We start from the raw sequence: 18,440 nt of genomic DNA, 5'->3' as shown, positions 1-18,440 counted from the left end.
TACACTGAACAACTGTGACACTAAAGCCAGTGCAGAATTTATCAGAATAACGCACTTTGTCTTGCTAATGCATCTCAGAAGCAAAGCATCCCTCTGGTAAACTTTGTTCTATTCTATGGCTATGTCTGCCTCGCACTGCATTAAAAATTGTAAATATATCATGAATCTCATTGAAGCTGATTAAGTCTTGCAGATACTGACATAAATATCATGAAACTCCTAGACATCTGTTTAACCTGCCTGGTTTTCATTAATGAGAATGGCCATTCCCAGAGTATCCAAGAAATTTCTAAAGAAATGCACAAAATCTTCGCCTTTGTATGTTGCTGCTCTCTCATATATCAAAACCAGCAAGAAAATCCTGACTCTGCTGAAAATCTCCTAACCTTCCAGAAATCTGGAAATACAACTTCTGTGCACCTGAACAAATGGACATATTTAATACACTGCTGGCTATTTTGAAAGCAGTAATAAATACAAAACCAATGATATTTTATGTAAGGTAATAATACAATAATATCACTTGTTTTATAATTAATTGTGCAATTTCTGTAATTGTTTGCAGCAAAATAATAGGCTTTCTGGCAAGCCTTGATTTTACCTCCCCTCAGCAATTTTTTTTTTTTTTTTCCTTTTTCTTATTCTCTCTTTCCCTTTTATTTAGCTCTTCCTCTCTTCACATCACATCTTATCTGCATAATACTTGGGTTCCAAGCCATCGCTTTGCATTAAGCTGTGTCTTATCAAGTTGTTACATTAAATCATGTTGCCATGTACAGAAAAATCAATGCCTTTCCAGAGGAGATTCCCATAAAAACACCTCTAAAGCCAAAGTTGTTAAAGGTCAATATTTGCTTTCAGATTTCTTTCAGTAACTAAAAAGGTGGCTGAGTGTAACATCAGAAAGAATTAAAACAACATGTGCTTGGTATATAATAGTAGAGTGGTTTAAACTCCTTTACTTGGAGCCTTCCAATTTATTTACACCAATTTACATCAAATCTCTCCTAGGCTAACATAATTATTGGCTATAAGACTGGGACATCAAAATGGAAAATCAGAACTGCCAGAATCAATAATGACTGACAAAATGTCCCAAGGGAAACCAAATGAAAAAAATTATTTGTTTACTTTCCATCACTAAGTCATGTCACCACTATGGTACATGTGGGTATTAAATTCAGACCTAAATATTAATTATGGTCATCTAAACACTTTGTACTGCTGGGCTTTAGAAGTCATAGCATTTTCTATTCAAGAACTATAAAAGAGAGGGGAAAAAAAGGAAGGATTGTGTAATAAGAGAAGAGGAATCTAGAACACAAGTTCTATTTTCTATATAGTTCTATATGTTCTTCAAAGAAGAATGTGTATCTCTGTTTCTTGTACATGCTTACATGACAGCAGAGGTATCAGAATGCATAAGTGTTCTTGTGATGGGAATAAGTCCAATTAAAATCAGAAAACCCCTTTCTAGAGGTGTTATTGTCCCATTTAACCTCCTCAAAATAAATGAAATTAATGGATTTCACTGACATTTTCATCTCCCTTCCCCCTTGGTCTCCCTTCTTTTCCTTCAGCATAAGACATAAAGTGGGTGTAGCATTAATAGTAGGAAAGGAATAAAGATTAACCAGCTTTTTCTCCATCCCTAGTTGTACAAACATTCCTAATGAGCTGAAGCCAAAAAATAAATTGAGTGCTCCATTTAAAACACATTCTTTTTCACTGCTGCTCATAAAATGATGCCTATAAATTTCTACGAAGTTATAAGTAACACTGAAGAACCACAGCATCTATCCCCAAGTTCAATGGAAAAGACTGGAGGAAGGATTGTTCAAGGGGAGCTACCAAGAAAACTAGGGAGATAACATGCAACTAGGAAGAACAGGAAAAAGGTCAGGGAAAAACCACAAATAAAATGTAAAGGTCAGTGGGAAAATAGAGAATTAGTTATTCCTGGAGAGAAATGAGAAGGCGGGGCCGGGGGGGTGGGGCGGGAGGGGGTGGGTGGGTGGAGGGGTAGCAAACTGAGGTAAGAAATAGAAGGAAAATAAGAGTAGTGAGAAAACTGAAAGAAGGAAAACTGTTTTAATAAAGGTGTGTTACACAAAAGACCCAACACAATACTGCCTTCAGGTTCAAAAAGGGTCAGACCCTTGAAAACTTGGAAATAATGGGCTTCTCCCTTAGCTTGTGTAGTAATTTCTCTCTAGAAGTTCCTCTCTGACCACCACAGCAAGTGTCCTTTTCTGTTCCTAACTCTTTTGCCCATCATATTATTCATTGGATCTGTACCCACTGACTTTGTATGACACTGTGAAAACTCCTGTATCTTTGTGCATTGTAACACTGGCTAAGACAGGTTTATGCTCCCAAATAACAGCAACCCTAAGAAATTTGTCTGGATGGAACTAAGAGAAGGGCAGGCTTCTAAAATGGGGCAGAAAGAGGCTGAGGTCTGTTTACTTGTGCACAGAAGGAAGAGCTATGCAGGAGAACAGGACCAGCGGAGGGCAAAGCTTGCTGAAAGCTATTTTGAACAACCCTCTGAGGAACTAGATATAGTTTTAGTAACAGGTTTTGCCTAACTGGACTGTCCTGCAAAGCAAACTGAGTCATTCCCCCAGTTCCCAGTCCTCAGGGAAGTGGATGGGGGAGAGATATAGGCTATATTTCAAGTCCAATGTTAACCTTTACTTCTTAGGGCTCTGAGGATGCTCAGTGTCGTCTGAGGCATCAAAAAACAAGTAAAAATACCAAAACAGAATAAGAGTACTCTCTCTCTAGATACAGTGAATTAGATAACAATAATAAAATAAAGCCCCTGTGTCAGAAATGATCCAACCGCATTTGAGGCCAAATTTAACTGGTAATATTATGCTTAAGGAAATTGTAGCATTTCAACAGAAACTCTAGCATAGGGAATAGCACACCACTACCTTTCAGAGGGCTGTCGCAAGTACAATTTATCCAATATTAGTCAGGGGAATGAACAAAGGACTCCTTGCAGTCCCTTCATACAGCCTTACAGTTTAAGCACAAGCAACATAAGGTTTATTTACTCACCTATATTCCTTTCTTATCTCAGTGCTGCTTCAGCCACAGTTCACTGTACCTACTGTTGCTTTTGTTTTAGCCATGGTGGGAGACCATGCTTCTAAGAGTTTCTTAGAGCATACTTAGTGTAATTAGACCATCGTATCCCAGAAACGTGAGAGCTTTTCTGTTTTGGCACATGGGTAGCTTTTTTAATAACATGATGTACTAGACTTATTAATTAATTTTTTAACTTCTTTCCTTTAAGAACAAACTTTGGATCTTGCTATTCTAACTTAATGTGTTTTTACTTCTTGGCACATGTAGCTTTTAATAACTTGGCAGACCAGGTAACAACCCTTGCCAGCAAGTTTCCAATTTTCTGCCACCCTTCCTTACTTGATAAAGAAATCAGAAGCTTTCCCTTGAATAACAGCTTCCCTCTGTACTTTGGGCATTGTTTCTCAATGTAAATACAGTGCAGTGACAAAATTTCTGAGCATGGAAGCTCAATATTCATTTTTATTCCTCATATTGTATTCCACTCATATTTTCTCTCTGATTTAGAATCCTTGACCTTTGCTCTTGTAAGATAATTGGACCTTATGTTAATATGACCCCGCTTCCCTCTTTCCAGCCCCTCTGCATTCTTTGCCTGCAAGGGGCAAGGTGCAAAAGTAATGCAGATATTCAAAATAAAACAGGACTGCATCACTGCTCCAGCAGTGTTTGATTTGCCCTGTCTCTGTAGACTCTCCTTCTCTTTCTGAGGAGACATAGTTTAAGAGGTAATGAAGTGAAAGAAATGAACAAAATTCAACAAGATTAAAGGTACCAAGGAGATGTTACAAAAAGATGTTACAGACCTCCCTCTGCCTCCAAAACCCCTCCCATCTGCATCATTTAGAGCATGCACTGAATAATGAAGACAGTCCAAAAACACAATATCAGCACAAACACAAAATGTGTTTGACTCTAAGTGATTTTTTTCTATTGCCCATACTAGACAGCACAGAAATACGAAAAGAAAAAAAAAAAAAAAAAGATTCAGACATGGTAAGATGGGCTGAGGATGAAACATAATCCTTCAGTCTGATTTATTTTGTTTTAACCTAGCCCTGTAATTGTGTTTTAATATAGTTTTTTAGTATAGAATAATAATAAAAAAAGCTGAAATACATGATAAATTAAGTCACTGAGCATGTTCACTGTTGTAAGTAAAGCAGACATGCCAGATGTTCAGAGATTACTGTTGTGAGCATAGAGGGAAAACAAAACATAGAAAAATCTAGCTGCATGTTTTGTCTTTGGAGATGATCAAAAAGAGCTTTCCCTTCCCCTGACTGAAAGGCTCTTTGGTATCAGCTAGAATGACTGGTTAGCACTAAACAATTCTCTGGAGCAGCTCATCTTGAACCATGTACAACAGATAAAAAGACAGCAAAATGCAGTTCTACAAACACCATCATGTTATTAAATTATATGTAATTTGGGTGAGATTTTTATCACTTTTGCTTTTCACTAGCACTGGAGCTGTGAGGCCAAGAGCCATAGCTCTTGAATGCATTAGACAGAGACCTTTCTCCTACTCACTAAATTAATCTTCATTTTGCTGCATACTGCAATCTGTGCCTTGCCACTTTGCTCACATTAGGACATCTCTTTCATTCAACTGTCTATTTCGATTGCACACACATAAATGTTACTATCATGCTCACATTAACACATATGAAACAATAGCCTGAGGGGATTTTTACCTTGACCTTTGCTTCTTTTTCTTGCTAATATATGTTCCCTACCCACTTCAGTTCTCTCTCTGCTTATAATTCCCCACGATTATTTTTTACCCTGTCTGCTGAGTGCATAGCTTCTGATTCGTTTTCTGTTCACAAAATAATTCCTTTCTAGAACAATTAATGGAATGGAAAAACCTGTGGAAAGATACCCCAGAAGAAAATAAGGGCTTGCACTTCACTCCTGTGAGCTTGGAATGAGAAACCACTCACTTCTTTGTCCATTGAACCTTGCTCAATGGCTAGAAGCTCAGTCTTCATGTGCATTAACCCAGTCCCTTTCAAACACACATGACAAAACCTGTATATCAATGATTTTCTAATACACACATGAACATGAGTCTTACTTCTCCTCTAAACACAGTGAACATCTCTTCTATCTTCCTGAACATCTCACATGTCCTAGAGAAACGGGCACAGTTCAGTATCCCTTGTTGATATAGCAACCTTCAGCCACCCATCCCTGTGTGTTTGCAAATGGGAGCAGGTGGGATCTATGCCAGATGTGTGGGATCTCAGCTGGTGTAAAATCCATCCATAGAGTGAGAATACCTCTGGAGGAATTTTGGCTGGCTTATGGTAGTTTTGCACAAAGTAGTCATGAATGTCAGGAATCTCACTTGTTCTCTTTAATCAATTAATTTAAATGGAAAAATCACAGTTCTGGCAGGTAAAATCAAAATAGGACTGAATAATCAAAGCAAGTTTCCTGACAGCTGCAGTTCCTAGAAAACTTGTAATGCCTTATGCAGCCTTTCTTAGAAATACAGTTTCTGCTTGGATATTGTGAAATCAATAACTGACATAATTGCTAAAAAAAAGAAAGGGGGGGGAGGGGTTGGGATTTAGAGAAAAGAAAGGTAGAAGAAGAGATTCAGTGGCTTAAGAGGCTGAATGCAGATCAGAAGAAACGGTCGAAAACAGTGGATAGGCTGAAAAAAGGAAACCAAGTTTGTGAGGAGGAAAGGGTAGGATGAATTTGGTAGAAGGGACAAGAAGAAAAGAAAGAAAAGAAAACATGAGTGCAGGAAGGTATTAAAAACCCGTAATAATGAGTTTTATTTGATATGATTTGTTAATAAAAGGATTCCAGAAGCAGACAACACAGAGTGTGGTGAGAAAGGCAGAGAAAGATTTTATTTACTCACCATGTTTTAGCAGCATAGCACAGAAAGTAAAAGGTGGGAAACCTGGAGAGAAGTCATAAAAGTGAGAGGACAACAAAGGAAAAGACACGTTACCAAAACAGTGTGCCGTAATTAACAGATCGACTTCCTGACATTCTGATCAGGGCAGACAGGTAAGTGACCCTTAGACTGTGTGCTGAAGGCTTGAAAGACCCATTCAGGTGAACGTTTCTTTTTGTGAAAATTCATCAGCTATGCACTATCCTGGCACTACTTCTCTTGATGAAGATATAGCTGAAGAGATTGATTTATTAACAACACTAGAAGAGGAAAATCTTCAAACAAAAGAATTAAGACAAATGCATGTAGAATAAGAGAATTTGCTTTCTAATCATCTTGCTGCTTATCTTATTTGGGTTTTCTATTGTTCATTTTAAAATCTAGTCTTTTATATACTTGAGAGTAGGTCAGGATAGTATGCCCTCCCTATACATTTAATTCAAGTGAGCAAAATCAGGTGAGTGGGAAAAACATAGAGGCTTGAAAATGGGAACATCTGATCCTAGACATGACATCTAAGATTAGTTTAGATAAAGAGATGCTCTTCTAGCACCTTCCCAAACCTTTGCACATTAAAACCATTTCAGTAGAGTTTATATGGATGTGTAACGCATGCTGTGTATTCTCACAGACCTAGATAAATGACTTCAGAGAAAGATGACTTATGAAAGTGTGAAACTACAGATGCACTTAGAGGCAGGATGCTGATTTTGATTTGGGAAAACTTTCTCAAACACTTTCAGAGTGACCCTGGCAGGCTGAGATTACCATTCACAGACATCCATTGTTGAGAGCGTGATCTGATCTCCACAACCTCATGGCAAAATAGCTCTCCACCTCATTCTAGAGAGCAACTGGTTCAGAAACTCCTTATATTGCAAAAGTTGGTGAGCACTATTCAGTCCTTTAAGGTTCTCACCACTATGAGCTGCTGACTAGTAAAAGCTTGTCACTGCTCTTGTTTGCATTAATACTTTGGGGCTGGATACTCAATTACAGGGGTACACTGCAGATTCAGCAGCAGTCATGTATTCTTCAGGAAGCCTCAGAAAACAACTGTGAATCTGCAGTAAGTATGACCTGTTTTCTGCCCTACTCAAGCTTAAATACAACATTTTTTACATAATTTGAGAGTATCATCAAAACATTTAATTCAGTATGTTTTACTGTGGAATTTCAGTTTATAAAATAACTGCATTTCCATACATTAGAGCTTTTTTTTTTTTTTTTTTTTTTTTTTTTTTTGTAGAGGGAAGGAAGGAGGTAATGTCTGTGTTATAAGTCAGTTTATCTTGAAAGATGTTAGAGGAAAATAATTAAAATAATTCGTCGATGCCCAATTATATTTTTATTTATTTTAGGAACAAGCACTGAATATCAGAGAGGCTACATTAACAAGTGCAAGCTGAATTTCTAAAAGCCACAAAATTATTTTTTTTCCTACCACAAAGAAAAAAAAATATCACTTGCACTGGTTAATATGTTTTGAAAGGATGTACATTTTGATTGGAATAGTCTTCACTAGAAGCAAACATATTTTTAAATGTTTTGGCATGTTTGGTTTTTTTCTTGGCTTAAAAAACAAAAGGTGGATCAGTTCTTACAGCAAAATGGTTGTTAGAAGAGATAGTAGAGCACCACTACACGTATTTGTCTGTACATAAATTGAAGAACTCACCTCATGAAATGGAAGTTCAAACCATCAACATAATTTTCAGCAGTGAGTCATTCTCAGTAAAACTTCTTGTCTTGCATGTAAGCTCAAAGTAATCAGATTGACAGCCCTTCATCTGGCATATCTTTGAAGTGCATCTGGGCCTATAACCGCTATATTAGCTCTGCTTAAAACAATGTGCTAAAAACAAATGTGTTGAGGAAGTAATCATGTAGGTTATCACCCACTTGTTAATTCTTTATTAAAAAAGTAATTCTTGGTTATAAACAATACGTTGAACAGTCATTCACTGGATTTTGCTGTTTGGGCAAGGCAGGGATAAAGCAGGAGGTTAATGAGGCAGTTACATTAAATTTTATTAAGGAAAGATTTCATTTAGCAATCATAAAGAACACAGAGCATGAAGTGAGCAAAGGACATGCAGTAGAAAGTGTGTTTTAAAAAATTCCATTTGAAAAGTACTGTAAAGAGCTGTAAGGCAATACAGGTGTGCCATTTAGACAGATTAGTTGAGCCATTTAACCGTTGTTTAGAGACACTGGAAAAAATTGTTCTGAATCTGTTTGGGCCAGTGTTCCCAATTAAAACAATATGATTCTTGCCAGTGGAGCAGTTAAGTAGATTGCACAGTGTTACGGTGGTGAAGTGCTGTAAGGTTGACCAAGGAAGATTCCTGTATGGTACATGTCATACCCCCCAAAAAATGGGTGTGAAATTTTGAAACAAAACTCTTTTTGAAAACTACTTCAGAACCTGCAAAGTATAAGTTAACAAATTTTAAATCTTTTCTAAAAAATCAGAATTTTCTTTGTAGCAGTATGGCAATGCCGGACAGGGCCCCAGGCAAGTCTCTCCCGGGGGATAGTGGTTGGATCTCCAGGCCATGCACCTCAACAGCAGCTGGCAAGAGCAGCCGACATGGAGGAGCTAGGATAGACGTCACCAGAGGGCAAGGGCCCCCCCCTCCTGCCCTGAGAGCTGCTTTTACAATGAATGTCTTGTTCTTGGCCCTGCTGAGCTGCACTGCAATCCCCAGCTCCTGTGGGTGCCTTGGCAATCACATTTCTGCATGGTCTTACAATATGCAGATACAATTCCCCAGGGGAAATGCCAGTCTTAGCAACCTAAGGTTGCAATTTTAAAGTCTGCCCTTTTTATGTAACATAAGTATATTTGTAATTACTGGGCTTGTCTTATTTCAAAGTTGACCGCAGTTCTGATTGACAATGCACAAGTTCAAACAGCTTAGATGCAATGCAGAATTTGGCAAAGAAATTACACAGTACTTATTCTACAGGCAAGATCAAAGATTTAGACTGAAGCTTTTGCTTTCAGTGAGAAGTGGGAGTTTCTGCTGCAGAAAAAGAAAATGGAGATCCCTTACAATAGTTATTGATACAATTTTATTTACTACAGTGATATGCTTTGTGCAGTTTCCCACATATATTAAAATATGTGCATGCTGACAAGGATTACTTATTTATTTATTATCAGATTTAAAATACATTAATTTTAGGCATCTGGTTATACACAACACACTCTATTTGTCATTTTGTAGTCTGGAAAGCACTGATGAATCAAGATACGCAGAACAAATGATTGTGAGCAAAATCATAAAACATTAGGAATATTGTTCAGTGTCTGGCAGGTGAAGTGCCTCAGCAATATCTGTCAGAAGTGCAGTGCAGTCCTGGTGCAACTGAGGTAACAGTGCTTACACAGGTCTGTATCCAATATTGCTGTAGTGACTGTGGCATGGTGCTCAGAACACTAAAAGATGGCAGTTTCCTTCACATAATGAAACACTTGTGCTCGTTTTCACAAGCAGACCATGAGACTTGGGGTGTGTTTCAGATTTTGTCAGGAGAAATAGTGTAACATTACCAGTGATCTTTCTCAGGCAGAACAATACAAAATATAATGAAATAACTGAAAAATATTAATTGCTAATCTCATGCAGATTTCCATGTGCAATAAAATCTGTCATTCTTAGAAACAACCACTGAGGCAAGAATAGTGGGCAACAGTCATAAAAATAAAGTCCAGGGTGATACCTTTCATCAGCACACAAAGTAACTAGTGTCTTCTTGTGTTGTTGCACTTGGAATATGTATTAGAAATATTGGGACTGCAAGATATCATGCCAGATTTACTCACGGAACTGCTTCTTTCACTGTTCATGTCATGAGTGATCTTGAACTAGGCTTGTGTATTCCTAGCTGTGCTCTTCATGCTTGTCATTCACATAGGGCATTCATGCTGTGAAACAGGATCAAGAAGCAAATAGCATAATTATTTAATAACTAATCACAACTTCCCATACCATTTAAAATGAGGAAATGCTAGGCAACAAGAGATCTTTAAAACTTGGATTCCTCTTCATGAATGATCATTCTGTGACCCTGTTCCATATGATCCTCAGAAAAGTTATAATTATTATGCACTTCTTTGTATACAGCTAGGCAATGTGAAAAGCAGAAAGAATACCATTAAAAGAGAGGAAAGGTTAGAAGAAGGTAAAGGGATAGATGTATATGATGCAGGGATAGGTTTATTTTCTTCCTTTTCTCCACCAAATCATGACACTGTCTTGTGACAGCAGTGTTAAATTCTACTCATTAAATTATAACTAGTTTGAGATCTTGTTAGATTTATAAATGTCAGAATAAAATCTCAATCTATGTTAAGAAATGAGTGTCATGAGAAGAATCTCAGATGCCTTTGAAAACTGAGGCTGTGCCTAAATGGACTGCCCAAAGAGACTGCCGAGCTTCTAGGTTATGTGCCTTTGCCATGCCCTTGCTTCACAAGCCAGGCAAGACCACCCATCTTGGTCTCAGAATAAAGGAAGGTAGGGCACATGGGGTGATAACAGCCATCCTGTGTGCCATTAGGTCACAGATAGGGATGACTGAGGCACCGGTCCTTGAGTGTACTGCAGTGACAAGACATTTTTAAAATAGTTTGGGAGTTCAATTAAAAGCTGTATAATTATATTTCAAAAAATCCCTAGCACTTAATTTTCATAGAATCATAGAATGGTTTGGTTGGAAGGGACCTTAAAGATCACCTAGACTCAAGCCCCTGCCGCGGGCAGCGGTGCCTTCCAGCACTAATGTGTTGCTGGTAGCAGCAAAGCAGTAAGTGGTATCTACTTACATTGCTCCTCTCATTGACTGTTCTCAACTACTTCATCTGTCCTAAAGCTATTAAGTGCTCTATAAACTTTGTACATTAACATTGATTACTCATGCCTGAGAGGGGCATGTAAAGGAGTAAATTATTATGAATATAAACCTGAAAAGGAACATTTTATTCAAGAACAGAAGGAAATGTACAGGTATGAGACTTTATATTTTCAATTCAGTGACCACTAAGACAGAGACCAAGTATCTTAAGGTGATTGTCCCTTGACATCTCAGTTATCATGTCTAGCAGCCCAAATAGTTCTTCTATTATATCTAATAACTTGTATTTGGAGTTGTCAGTATGCTGTTGTTCATGGATCCAAAGTTTGTTCTGCTTACCTTCTTCCTTGTAGAAAATAAATGAGTATTAAGATAGATTTTAAAAGAAATAGTTCATATCAGTGAAGAAGTCACTAAAAGTTAACGATCTCAGCCTAGAAATGAGATGAGATAGTGAGAGTGAAATGAGAATTTTGATCTGAAAATAATCTCTTGAGGTTTACATAGACCGAGTTAACGCTTCCTTTAAAAAACCACAAAAATAAAACCCCAGAAATTGATTCTGGTATTCCTTCTAAAATGATATGTAAACTATAATTGATATAAGGCTAACATGCTTTTATCTCTTTCCCAGGCATGACAAAATCATGTCTGGCCCACTTAGAATTCCTACTTGACTGCCTGCTGGTGTTAGTGAAAGATCTTGCATTCCTTTCCTCTTTTTAAAGGATACCCCAGATTATGCAAAATTTCACACACCTTCCTCTTTCCATAATTCATTAACCATAATTCAAACAGTATGCAACCTGCTGAAATGGGAGAAAATGAAATGTGTCAAAAATATAACGTAAATTAGATTACTTAATGCAGTCATATTTTGTGTTAATGTCTTTGTATGAATTTGTATAAATTACTAACAAAGCCAGAAGCTCTAGGAAAATGTCTAGATTTTTTTTGTATCTAAACTCAGCCCACAAACTATTATTTAAAAATATGTGCTTGTTCAGACTTTTTTAGCAGACAGTTCTAGATGTATCAAGTGATACAGCAAGTATCAACTGCAGCCATGATTTCTTATCCTGATTCAGCCAGATTTTGATCAGTTCTTTAGTATCATGAGTAGATTTTGGAATTAGACCTAGCAATATTTGATACTTCTCTCAAGCCTAATCTTTATTCGACCCTATGCCTCCTTATGTCCAGAGCAAAATCAAAGTTTATTCAGGTGCTTATTTAAGGAGACTGGAGACCTGCAGACTTTTTGTACCAAAACAACAGAACAAAATGTTGCTTGAAGACAAGCACAATGCAATTATATGTTTTAGGATCATGCTAAATTTTATGGTCTGTTTTATTGTAAAATAGAATTAAATGTTTACCAACTCTTAGGAAATAGAAAATTAAATTACTGGCATCTTATGTATTCTTTAGCACTCTGGACGGTGTTCAATCATTCCTCTGCTATATCATATGTTACACAATCACCATTAATTTAAACAATAATTAGGAAAAAAAAATATAGTAAACCTTCCCTCAAATATCCAGATCACATTTTTTTAGTACAACAAAAAAAGAAAAAAAATCCCGATGATAACTGGGAACATACAAAGACTGGAAAGAGAAGACTTCAGGAAATGCCAGAGGATACAAAGTCAGTCCATTTTTAAAATAGTCTTTTATCAAAAAATTTTGTAAGCATGAGACATCTTCAGTTATGTACTTTTTTTTTCATGAATAGAGTCTCATTGCTGCAAGCTCTGAAAGTTAAAAAAGTTCACATAAACACAATTCATGTGAAAACCAACATTTGCAAAGAAGAGTCTATCATATGATTCAGTGGAATTTTAACAGAAAAAAAAAAAAAACAACCAACATTCTATGCATTGTGTAGGAACATCTCTATTTTCTACCACGCTGCTAAACTGTAAAGAAAAGTGATCCTGAGAACATATTAAGCAGTAAACAGAAATATAGAAAGATTCTGTGGAATCTACATTAACAAAAGTTTATAAGAACAGGTAGTGATTTTTTTTAAATTACCATTTATTTATTTATTTATTTATTTAAGTTTAAATATGTTCCCCCTGGTGGATCTACAAAAGATTCAGACAGGCAATGCATCAATCCTCCTCTGGAATGTTGTGGGGCTTTTTTTTTTTTTTTTTTTTTTTTTTTTTTCCTGAGGATTTAGAGCTACTTAGCACCTTTTTCCTTAGTTCATAAACAGCAACTATTTTTCCAACCAAACTGCTCTTAGAGATGGTTTTTACACTTTACCTTGTTTCACAGTAGCTCTAAAGAGCCCCCTAACCCTTGGGGAAACCGGAAAAGTTGCCACCTGTCCCAGAACAGAAGGAGAAGAAAAGAATAGCAAGACAATTGTCTCTTGGGGCTAGAAATACCTTGAAATACATAGATTCCAAAGCAGGGTGATAAACAGATGAAGAAGGATTAAAAATCCCTGTATTGCTCTATGTGCCGTTCTGTAGTTTGGAGGAGGCAAACATCAAAGGGAAACTTTTATTATTTTTGTTATAGTTAAAAAATGTGAATTGCATTTATACTTAGTGAAGATTAAGAGGTTTTTGCTATGATCAGAAAAAAATTCCGTGAGAAAAATTATTATATTTTTGTCTGGTGGATATTTTGCCATCATTACAAAAAACGATGGTTCTCTCCCACCTGTAAAACTTCAATTATTGAGTTAAAACAACAGGGAAAAATTAAGCCACATTGTTTCATTTTTTTGATGATTTACCCTGCGTTACTTGTGGTAAGGCTCTTCGCTTTCCTTAAGGTCTTCTAAAAACCCAGTCTTTTACAGGAAGATTTTTGAACAAATTTAGGACAATGAAACACTGATTGTCTTCCCTAGTAAAATAATTTTGTGAATATAATGAAACAGCAATTAAAAAATCAAAGCTCAGGGAACACAAGATAGAAAAAAACATAAATACTGGTGAAAAATAAGTATGTCTCCATGTTTTACAGAAAGCATAAACATGTGAGACTGACATACTGCATCAGACCAAGTGTTCATCCAGCCCAATGGCCTCCCCTTTCTTATGGCAGAAAGTAAAAAAAAATATATATTAAATGTACAGATAATAAAAGTGATTCTTCTATATTTAATCTTTCAGCTTCCATTGTTTTAATCAACTTAAATACTTCCGAGCAAGGGGCTGAGTTCAGCTCCCTGCATTTAAGCGCAATCACTAGTTCTATCCCTTGTGATTTTACTTCAGGTCTTTATGACTTGTTCATATCTTTGGACTTCATAACATCCTATGCCTATGCATTCTACAGTTTCATCATCTATGGTATAAAAAAATTTGCTTAATTTTATTATTTAAAATTATATTACTGGATATCTTTTTAATATTTTTCTATTCCCTTCTGGGACTCTACAGACCTTCTTCACTCTGTACCTCATGTCACCGGTCAGTCATCTCAACTTAAAGTTTCTCTCTTCATATGCATAATTCTGTTCTTAGGGATGAGGTGTTCATAAAAGCCAAGGTACCCTTCTGTAACAGAAGCCTGGCATAAATGAGATATTTTTTTTTCTTTCTTTCTTTAAGGACTGATGAGTATTCCTAATCAGCTAATACAACCATGGACATATGGAAATAAATGTATTTAACAGATACAATACATATATTGAGGACTATACATTTTATGGGAGTTTTTGAATTCTTTCATTACTGTTCCTTTGCATTTATGATTCTCTCATTCCATTTTTTGTAGTTTTCATCTAGCGTTCTCTGCCTTGATTGTTTCGGCACTAGAAGCTTAGGAAGTAAGTAAATCCTAGTAAATCTAAGTTCTCACTTAGATCCAGAAAGTATTTCCTCAAATTTTATCCTAAACTTTCGTAGATTTGTACTTTAAAAAGCTGTCATTCTCTAACTTCTTTTTAGTAGTCCATTAAAGTATTTCTCCATAGATCACTTATTTAATGTGTACAATGCAGACTTACATATATTTGGGAAGTTCTGTGATGGCTCTAGAACAAAGATGCTGGTGTTATTAACTGTGCATTGAAACATCATTATTCATATTAGTTTAGGAAGGGATTGTATGGACATGAGATATAGTGAGACAATCTATTTCTGAAAGTTATCTAGCTCAATTACCAGAAGATGTTTAATTAATCCAAATTAAAAAGTAGATATTCATATTCTTTCATAAGGACTAGAATCCTACTGAATACCTTTTTCATATATCCATCTAGCTACAAATAGTCAATAAAATGACAATTCAGTCTCCAAAATTCAAAATGATAAATGGAGGGTTGTCTTTTTAAGATTCATTGTTGCTACACCCTACCCATGAAAAAAGTACAGAAGTCTTTAGCTACTGTGTTTGTTTCTCTCTAACACAAAACACCCTTGAAGGTACCAGAGGAAGCACATTCTACTTTTACATCTTTACAGTCTTTTGTGGATACACACATGATAAAGGTAAGTTTGGGGCTGCCACCTACTCCATAGAAACTCTGATGATGTATCGTGCAGGTTTTCTGTATCACTGCATGTTTTTGAGATTCATTATAGTAACATCACTGAAGCTTTGTTCTCTCTTTGAGAGCTAGAAAATTAATGCAGTGAGACACAATTCAGTATGATTCAGAGAAAATTAATTCCTAATCAATAGACACAGACAACGAAAGTCAAAATCAGAGGTCTACCATAAGCTTACTAAATTCTTTATATGTTCAGAGTTAACCCTGAAAGAGACAACCTAGTACTACTGGAGCAGATAAATCCCTCCTTACCTTGTATATCTGTTACTATTTTATATAATTTCTGATTCCAGATTTATTTTCTTGCTAAAAGAAGAAAAAAAATCCAAAAAAACCCTTGCTAGCCTGACTAACATAATGAGAATTTCTTGATAAATGGGAATTTCTTGATAAATAAATACCCATAGTGTGAAGAAAAGCTGAGAGAATGGAGTTGTTGAGCTTGGTGAAGAGAAGGGTCCAGGAGACGTTATTGCAACTTTTGATAGAAAAAGGGGGCTTCAGAAAGACGGAGGAAGACGTTTTACCAAGGACTTTAGTGATAGAACAAGGGAAAATAGTTTTAAACTGAAAGAGGTTTTATAACATTATGTTGGACACAAGGAAGAATATTTTTATGATGAGGATGGTGAGACACTGGAACAGGTTGTCCACAGAAGCTGTGGAAGCATTCAGGGTCAGACCAGGTGGGGCTTTGAGCAACCTGGTCTAGTGAAAGATGTCCCTGCATGTGGCAGGTAGGTTGGACTAGATGATCTTTAAAGGTCCCTTCCTACCCATGCCATTCTGTGATTCTGTGTTCTCTTGTTCTTGTGTGGATCATTGGCTTAGAGACATGGTTTAGTGGTGGACTTGGTAGGGTAAGGCTAATAGTTGGACGTGATGATCTTAAGGATCTTTTCCAGCCTTAACTGTTCTATGATTCTATGGTTCTATTCCGTCTGGAGATTCAAATCCCTGCAGTTAAAAGATGTTTCTTGTACAGAACTCTTGTACGCTCAGTCTAGTCCTTTCTACTTCATATATGGGTAAAAATTAGCACAACCTTTTGGGGGAAAAAAAAAGACACCAAGAACCTCTAAAAAGCAAATTATTTATTTGATTTTTTCTCTTTTTTTGCAAGATGCTTCTTGCAGATTTTCTCCAGTGTAAAGCTTTGACCGATATATTGTGAGTTTAGGATAGCTGAAGAACCATTAGCTGCTTCCTAACATTACATTTTCTTTCATTTGACATCCCAAGGCAAAAAAATGTACACGTTCTTTGAAATGCAGAGGGTGCAATTTAACACCTAGAAAACTTTCACTGTCTATCTCATAAATGTACAAAACAAACTGAACTTGAATAGGCATAGAAAAATATTTGGCAACAACCTTCAAAAGAGTATGTAGGGAAATCATGGGACAGAAGACCAATAAGCACCTACTCCCATACTCTGTCTGCAAATATATAGAGATAATTCGATGCATACTGTTGAAAACAGCTGGTTCCAAAAAGCAGAGATACAGTTTGGTTGCTTAACTCCTTGTAAGTGCTAACAGTAGAGATAAAATCACAGAATCACAGCATGGTTCTGAGAGGGACCTCTGGAGACCATCTAGTCCAACCCCTTGCTATAGCAGCATTCACCTACAGCGGGTAATGTGCTATTTATTTGTCTTCTCTAAAAACATTATTTTAGGATGCACAAGAGTGTGTCTAAAAGAATACTAAGTAGAAATAAATTTCCTTTATCTCTTTGGTATGGGTTGGTGGTTTTTGCTTTTTGCTTTTTATTTATGTATTTATATTTCTGTTGTTATTTTGGGGTTTTTTATTGTTGGTTTTGACTGGGGAGGAGATTGGGGGTTTTTATTTGATTTGGTGAAAATGAAGTCTACACAAAGCAGACATCTTTATTGATCTATATCAATCTTATTTCTTGGCATGCTTACAATTAATTGGAGAAATAAAACAATGAGAAAAGTTTCTGCTTTTTAGAGTAAGGATGAATATTGACACTGATCTATGGTATTCATCTGGGTTTAACTGTTAAGATACCTCTCCTTCTAGAATGACAAATTGTGTGTTTACACTGTCATTTATTACAGATCCAATTAATTCTTGCCTTTTCAGGGGTAGTAACAGTAGAAAAATGTAGTTAGAATATACATTTTATATTTGTGGCTGGTAAGACTAAACTGGAAAGTCAGATGGAGGCATAGAACTGAATCTTCCAAGGTGCAATAAAGGACTACACAAGATGGAAATGTTGATAGTACATTCAAAGTGATGACAACTATGATAAAATTGTCAAATGATTTGTGATAAATCACAGCAAACATTTTTGTCCACAAATTAGATAATGTAAATTTTTTTCTAGATAAACAAGGGGCAGGGGAGGGAGGGAGGCACTTGCAAAATGAAATAATTTTTTCACTGTAACTCTTGCAGATATATAAGGAACATATAAGGACAGAACTACCACAATAAAATGCAGGATAGCAATAATAGTCACAGGTTTAGTCTTCCCTTTAAACCTTGATGGCTGAGAAGTTGAAACTCCAGTAGGATTGGGGAAGGAGACTTGGGGAAATCATGCCCGAGACGGGGGAAAACCAGCTGGACATGGTAGTTTAAAGCTGTTAGTTATAGTTTTTAAAGATTACCTTTTTCAGTTTTTCATGAGGGTATGGGCACTTTCTATCTGTGGTGAATTTATTTTCTAAGTGACTTGGCAAACTGTAGATTGTCTGTTTATAGTTAATTGTGTAGCTTCTGCACTGCAGTTTTTATTCCTGAATCAAACTTCAAACTTGTAGGTGTAAAAATTGCAAAAATGTACAACAGTTATACAAGTGTATCCAAATTTAGTTTCAAATAATTTGTAAACTATTCTGTCCTTCTGATTTAAATTATTCTTTTTTTTTTTTTCTGTTGACGTTATGGCCAGCTATTCCTGGCTGTACTAACTAGAAACTATTAAAAGCAGCAACTGCTTTAGACACAGTCACTGTAGTCACTGTGAAACATACTATAACCCTAAATGTCATC

The sequence above is a fragment of the Falco naumanni genome, chromosome Z (assembly GCF_017639655.2).
Source record: "Falco naumanni isolate bFalNau1 chromosome Z, bFalNau1.pat, whole genome shotgun sequence".
Classification (NCBI taxonomy): Eukaryota; Metazoa; Chordata; class Aves; order Falconiformes; family Falconidae; genus Falco; species Falco naumanni.
Note: the sequence above shows the minus strand (reverse complement) of the source record.